Below are 6,933 nucleotides of genomic sequence, written 5' to 3' on the forward strand. Positions count from 1 at the left end.
TGCCTACTTTCCTCCAGACATTAAGGCTCCAAATCCACAACACATCTCTTTCTCAGATTTACAAAAAGCTGCAGAGGAACTGTCTCCTGTCAAATTTCTTGTTTGGAGCTGGTGGGACCAGCTCCAAACTCAGCTATTCACATTGCATTGTTCATTTCTGAAAACTTATACTCTAGAGTTTAAAACTAAAGGCTGAAAGTGGTGGGGAAAACCCAAGCAAACCACAGCATGTGTGACTAAAAGCAAGATGATAATCAGTGGTCCTTGAGGCCTAAACCCTTGTTTGTGAATCACCAGGGACTGGAATACAGATCCCATCAGTGGGCAGCAAGGCAACAGATTGTGTACAGGTGGTCCAGCAACACCAAACCTGGGGAGAACTGTAATACCAGAACTTTCCTTGACTTTCTGAAATCCAAGACAGTCAGTCAATACAGAAAGTATGCTGAGTGACCATTTCCAGCTCCAATAGGAATTTTCTCTGACCTTTTGACAACTACCTGCTGTATCACCTCCCCAGCTCAAAAAAAGGAGAGAATAGTTTCCTCAGTAGATAGCTCAGGTTTAAATTTAGTAGCTACTTTTAGAAAATACCTCAGGATTCTTGGACAGGCAGCTTTGTGCAAGTACTTCTGGCTATCACTGCTGTCTCCGTAGGGATGAGAAAAGGCTGTACTAAACAGGATAATAATAGCAACAGAAGAGTGATACTGCTCTTGTGTGCAGGATGGGTGAGATAAATGTCATCTTCCTCTTATTTGCCTTCATAAATCATCTCGCTTTCTCTTTTTTTTTACCTTAGGAGTGTTGATTTTCACCTTAAATGAAATGGGCAAAATGTCATAAGGGAAGTCCAGCTATTAAAACAATCTGGTTAGACTTTTCATGCCCTTATTTCCTGACAACCGAAAGGACTTTGGATTTTATGCATAACAAAAGCTTTTGGTCCACAATGGCAAGAAAATTACTTATATTCTGTATATTTGTTTATGTGGCATTAGGTAATTCTGCTTTCAAAAAGCACTTTCCTGTACATATAAACACACCAAATCCCTAGTGAAGATCATCGAAAGAGAAATATAATTTTACCTTACTAAATAGGTAAGATAAATTTGCCATTTAGCGGATCCTTGCCGAGCCATGCAGGAACACTGTGGGTGTTTGGAATTCACTCCTATTGTCCCCAGGCTGAATTGCTTTGAAAAAGGTCACATGAGGAGGAAAGGAAGTTTTGACTTTCACATGCCTGTTATTGCTAAGGAAACCACTTCCTTGGTATTCACATATTCAGCATGTCTCCAGTTTTGGTACTCTGACAAATGACATCGTGCTGCTGCATTGAGTAACAAAGAAGGGTGGAGAAGGCTGTTAGACAACTTGACGTGTTTGAAACACCAGTACAGCTTTTGTAGGACTGTCAAACTTCAAGTAGGCTCTGTAAGAGTAAGCAGGGTCCTTTGCTAGCTGCAGATGCGGTACCTGGAATTCAGAAATGTTTAGAAAAGGTTTAGAAAAGGTTCTGGCCTACACCTCAGCAAGCTCAGGTGCAGTTTGGAAGTTTCCTGGGTAGTGATGGCAATATTCTTACACCTCTGTGGATACCCAGAGACAAATTTTCTAATACAAATATGCCGGTGCTATTCTCTGCATAGAATTTATTTCAGCTTTCAAGTAACGTGCTTGCCTTTTCTTTGGCATTTGGATGTCAGGAACTGAGTATCCTTGGTATGTGGTGATTTCAAAGGTACTTGGATTTGAACTTTGGCCATTTTTCTCACATCTTACTCAAGAAATTGGAAAGAGTGACAAGCTATCATTGGTCAGGACTGAAAATCTCTACCAATATGGGGATTTTTGTAAAGAGGACTGAAGCAAAACTTCTTTGAAATTTTATGTGCAAATCTCAATCTGACAAGAGGAAAATGTATCAAAACTAGGCTTATTTCTACTCAGAGAAAAAAAAGCAGTCTAGTATACCTCAGGATACAAGTGGGCTTTACTGTAAATATACAATAGCTACTGACATTACTAGGACCAAGTGTGAGGCATGCACAAATCATAGGAATTGAACAGCTAAAGCCCTGCTCAATTTACTGAGAGGCTACTAAGCTTTTGATATGTCAAGATCTATTTGTCTAAATGTTATCTGTAAAGACAACATAATGTAGTGAACTGAGCCTGGGACTCAGGAAGCCAGAAATCAATATTCTAATCTTGGCCCTATCTCAGATGCATTTGGTAGCTCCAGAGTAGTTGCTTAATCTGCCTGCACGCTTGCCAGAGACAAAACAGTTCAAATATAATAAACTCCACTGAATTGCTGTGCAGATCAGTTCACAGCTTCTGTATAGTTCTTTGAAGAACTGAATTATTATATAAATATTACCATTACATGCAGGACTTCTCAAGGTTTGTCTCCAGGAACATACATACCAAGTATCTTTGGATTTGAAAATTCATTTCTAGCAGATGCCCTTGCCCCATAGAAGCTTGAAGCACAGCCTGGTGGCAGCCCAGAAGGCACAATGGCATCTGGCATGATACCGTCTTTTCCCCCCCTCCTTTTTCAGATGTTTTCTCTCAGAGAACATCCTCATTTTCATTCTGACCATGGCAGGAGTTGACCACACTTCAACAGAAGTTATTTGCTTAATGCACAAATAGCAGAGAGAAGGACCTATGGCCTGTTTATTTAGGAATTAAGACTAGAAAATAGTTGTGATTTCTCCTGGGTTAAAATACTTGAAAACATGCTACTCATTTCCCCCAATATAGTAATTTCTGAGTGATCATCTTACTAGAGGCTTAGCTGAGCCGTACTTGTGTCCAAGGATCTCCGAAGGGGTACCTGAGGTGAAATAAAACATAAGTAAAGTCACAATAACCTTCTTCAGCTTTTAAGACATAAAACCAACAAATAAAGAAATTAACCAGCCAACACCACAGATTACTTCCTATAATATAGGAAAGAAGAGATATACTGGCTGTATCTCTCTTCCATGCAGGAAATGAGTTCCACCCACAGAGGACAAGAACACCCATATCCTAGCAAATTGTGCACTTTTCCAGCCCAAAAGAGCAGCTCTTTGTGAATTGTTCTTGAAACTATGAGGGGTTTTTTTTAGTTTTGAAATTTCTAAGAAAAAACAAGGGCTAAAACAATCGGGTCTACATTTACTGGTATGTATATTTGTTTTACAGTCATTACTACTTGCAGAAGGGGGTCGAGCACCTCTAAGAGCTCAGGGTTTGTCTTCTGTCCTAGTTGGCCCTCATGATGCTGTTAAAATACACAGGCTGTGGCTGGCAGGTGGTAGTTATGCCCGAACCTAGGCAAGGTTTTGTTCCAGAAGAAGCTGGAGATATTTGCTACACTCAGTGGTGAGGCAGCAGGGAAGGCAGTGCACAGGGGGATGCACTCACAGCAGCCGGGGTTGCTAAGCACACAGCCTGCTATGCCGCTAAGCAGGCAGAACCCAGCACAGCCATTAAGTCTGGAAGAGGCTGAGTATTTAATAAGCTGCATGCTACCATGCATTTACATAGCTTAAGTTGTAGTAAAGCCCTAGCAGGAAAGGGTCAAAAGTGCAGGGCTCGAGGGCTAGAGCCCACGCAGACCGCATCCTAACCCATCCTGTCCTCAGCAGAAAAGAACTTAGGGAGGAACCACAAGAAAACAGCCTCATTCCAACCAAGGAGAACTTTAAAGGCCAAAAGGCAAGAATTTAAAAAATGTAAATTTAAAAAATAATTGAAATTATAGCACATGTGACCAGGTCTGGTAAAACTCAATTACACAGAGGTTGCAGAGTATCTACATGCCCCCAATAAACCAAGCGTAAGGAGTGCAGTGGAAAGGAAAATGAGATTCCCGTCCTTTGTGGTTTACACATCTAAAACAAAATGACTGTATGCTCACCCTGTGTGCTCTTAAGACTCTTTCATGTGAATCATTTGACACTTATTTATTTCCCAGTATGCATATTTAACTATTTCCCTGGGCATCACCTTCACCCTGAAACTGACAGAGACCGGAGTCCTGTTTCAGGCAGTGACTCCCTGCAGCAAGTTCTCTGTCCTCTCTATTCCCTCCCTCATTAGCAAAGGCTGTTTCAATACAGAGCTACTGACTTTGGACAGGACAGCCCATGTCTGATTTCACTTCCTTTAGCATAGTCACAGACTTCAGTGACTGTGCTTTTTGCTTTTCATTTATACTGACGTAGCTGAGATTGAAATCTGTCCCACAGCAAATATTTATCAGAGCATATCAAAGGAAAAGCAGACCAGAAGAGAAACAAGCACAACAGCGAGTGCCATTAAACTTTGCCAAGTTAGATTTCAAAGTCAATGGAAACCACCCCAGAGACACAGAGCTAAAATGTAGGACAAAATAGAACACTGAAAAAAAAAGTTTCCAAACACTGGTGTCCTACAGAACAAGTTTTGATTACTTGTAAATTGCAAAGATTATGAAGCAAAAGCTCCACAGAACTAAGAATATGTGAACAATGTCAATGGTCACTGCCCTGGTGCTTTTGTTAACATCTTTGCTTTGATATGTAGACCCATTGCAGCTATCTGTGCAGGTCAGGGACCCTTCCTACAGAGTACTAAGAAAGTAATGGGACAACATCCACAACTGGCTTTCTAAATGATATAAAATAACGGGATGCGCCACTTTAATTAGATAATTAAAACTGTTTCTGCTTTGCTAGATGCCAAGGACACCCAGTTTCTTGGCAACAGACCTCTAATTTTCTTTCTTTGATATCCAGGTCACAGCCATTTGGATTAGAGGCTCATTTCCAGCAGCAGTGCACAGCAGGGGCACACAGCTTCCTGTCCTGCTGTTGGTATCCCCCCTAAGTTCAGCATCTTGCAACTACATTTATAAAAGCTGTTAAATGCTAAAGTCCTTATAAAGGGTAGTTTCTCAATATTCACAAAAATTCACAAAAAAAAGACATTTAATATCATATTAAATACATATTAAAGTAATATGTAAGCATATTAAAAAATTAGGCAGTCCTGTGCAACACCAGCAACCTCTTACATCATCCGCAACAAAATGTAACCCTGTTCTAGCTAAAGAACATGACTGAAAGTGTTAAAGCAAGAGAGAGGAAAACTCTTCCATCCCCAGCTCTCAAGCTTCTTTGAAAATAGGGTCTACCACATCCCTGACCATTTGCTATCATTCCCCCTTATGAGGGAGAGGAACACTGTGCTAGAAGAGGTCTACCTGCTATCCAGATTAGGTGAGGAAATCACATACCCTTACTGAGTGTTGGTCAGCTACCTGGAAGAAAAGCACGTAGCTCTGAATGCCCGTACCAGTGCTTTGCCTGAGCTGACATCATTTGAACTGTGGAGCAAACTACAGCCTGAAGATTATCCAATGTCATCAATCCATATGTCAGGCACAGTAAGTCAGGCACAGTTAGTCATTCCCAGCCCCACATGAACTGTAAAGGTATAACTGATGCCTAAAGATTTTTTAGCTTTTTCATGTATTTGTAGCTTTGTAGATTTTTAATTTATAGTTGTATGGTTTCTAGTATTTTTTCTTGCAGTTTCTCACATTTTAGAATAATAAGCTAACTCTAACTAAAATTCTGTTTAGTCTTATTCTTAGGAAGAGAATTTCTGACAAGAACATCTGGTTTTCCACCAGAACTTAACAGACATAACAAATAGGGCAAGGAAGCCCCTGGACCAGCTCCAAGGGGCTGACCCGAGGGTGGGTTACTGGGGCAACTGATCTCCTACTGGATGTACCTGCTAGATATACTAATTAATTTACCTTATAAAAATTGTAGAAATCCTTTATCACACATGCGGGTAGCCATTTCTGTGCACCTGAAAGCTTTCATTGAAGACCTGCTTTTTATCAGTTGCAAGTTTTTGTCTTTTGATTTTAGTCAACCTAGCAGCCCATGCATATTTTTGAAAACCAGACACTTTTTAAAGGAAAAGACTATAGAGCACAGTACCAAGGGGTGGGTTAGACAGAACAAATCATACAGAGCAGATGGTAGTCAACAGTGCTTAATGCACTGTTGGAAGGTGCCCAGCTACTCTACTTATGAGTGACAGAAGAATCTATAGAGGATAATGACTTTGTCAAGTGCCAGCAATTTATTACATCGTATTCCTGAGAACAGCTGAGGTGAATTAACCACAGTAGCCGTCTACTACTCCTTCTGAGATGCCTGAGATCCTGTCTGTAGTGCTGCTGAGGTTGCTGGTGCCTTTTGGGTCAATGTGAACTTGTTCAAAGCTAACCCAAAGCCAACTGGCAGAGTTAGCGTAGCACCAAACCCTCGCCAATAAACCACCCAGCAGGCGTATCAGCTTATGCTTGCTGCTACACTAACCCTCACTTGGGTTTTGGTCAGCTTGGAGTGTGATCAGAACAGAAAATGTTGACACACACACACACAGAGCTTTACAAAGAAGGTACGCCAGGTGTTACCACAGTACCAGGTAAACATGCCTCCCTCCAGCTACTTCAAGCAAAGGTTATGAGGAATGTGCCTTCTATGCACTCTTTCATCTGACAAAGGCAGTATATATGACAAGATATTTGTATTCTTGTGTACAGCCTACATCCATGCCTATATGCATCACCATTTATTTTTCATTAAAAAACCCCCATTGAGCAATTTCATGAAAATAATGCTGCAAAGTGAATTTTGGCTGAACTCAAAGAGATTATTTTTCTCTTGCTTGTCCTGAATTTTATCTTCCACTAGGGACAGGTGAGGTAAACAAAGCAGATTGCTGATGACAAATATTTTGGATGTATTTTGGAAATGAAGGGGTTTTTTTCACCCCCAGAGAACAGCCTGGTCCTGTAGGATTGGTATTTCATGCACAGAAGGGGAAATGAATTAATTTTTACTCAAAAGAAGACCACTTTTTTCTAGC

The sequence above is a fragment of the Corvus moneduloides genome, chromosome 3 (assembly GCF_009650955.1).
Source record: "Corvus moneduloides isolate bCorMon1 chromosome 3, bCorMon1.pri, whole genome shotgun sequence".
Taxonomy (NCBI): domain Eukaryota; kingdom Metazoa; phylum Chordata; class Aves; order Passeriformes; family Corvidae; genus Corvus; species Corvus moneduloides.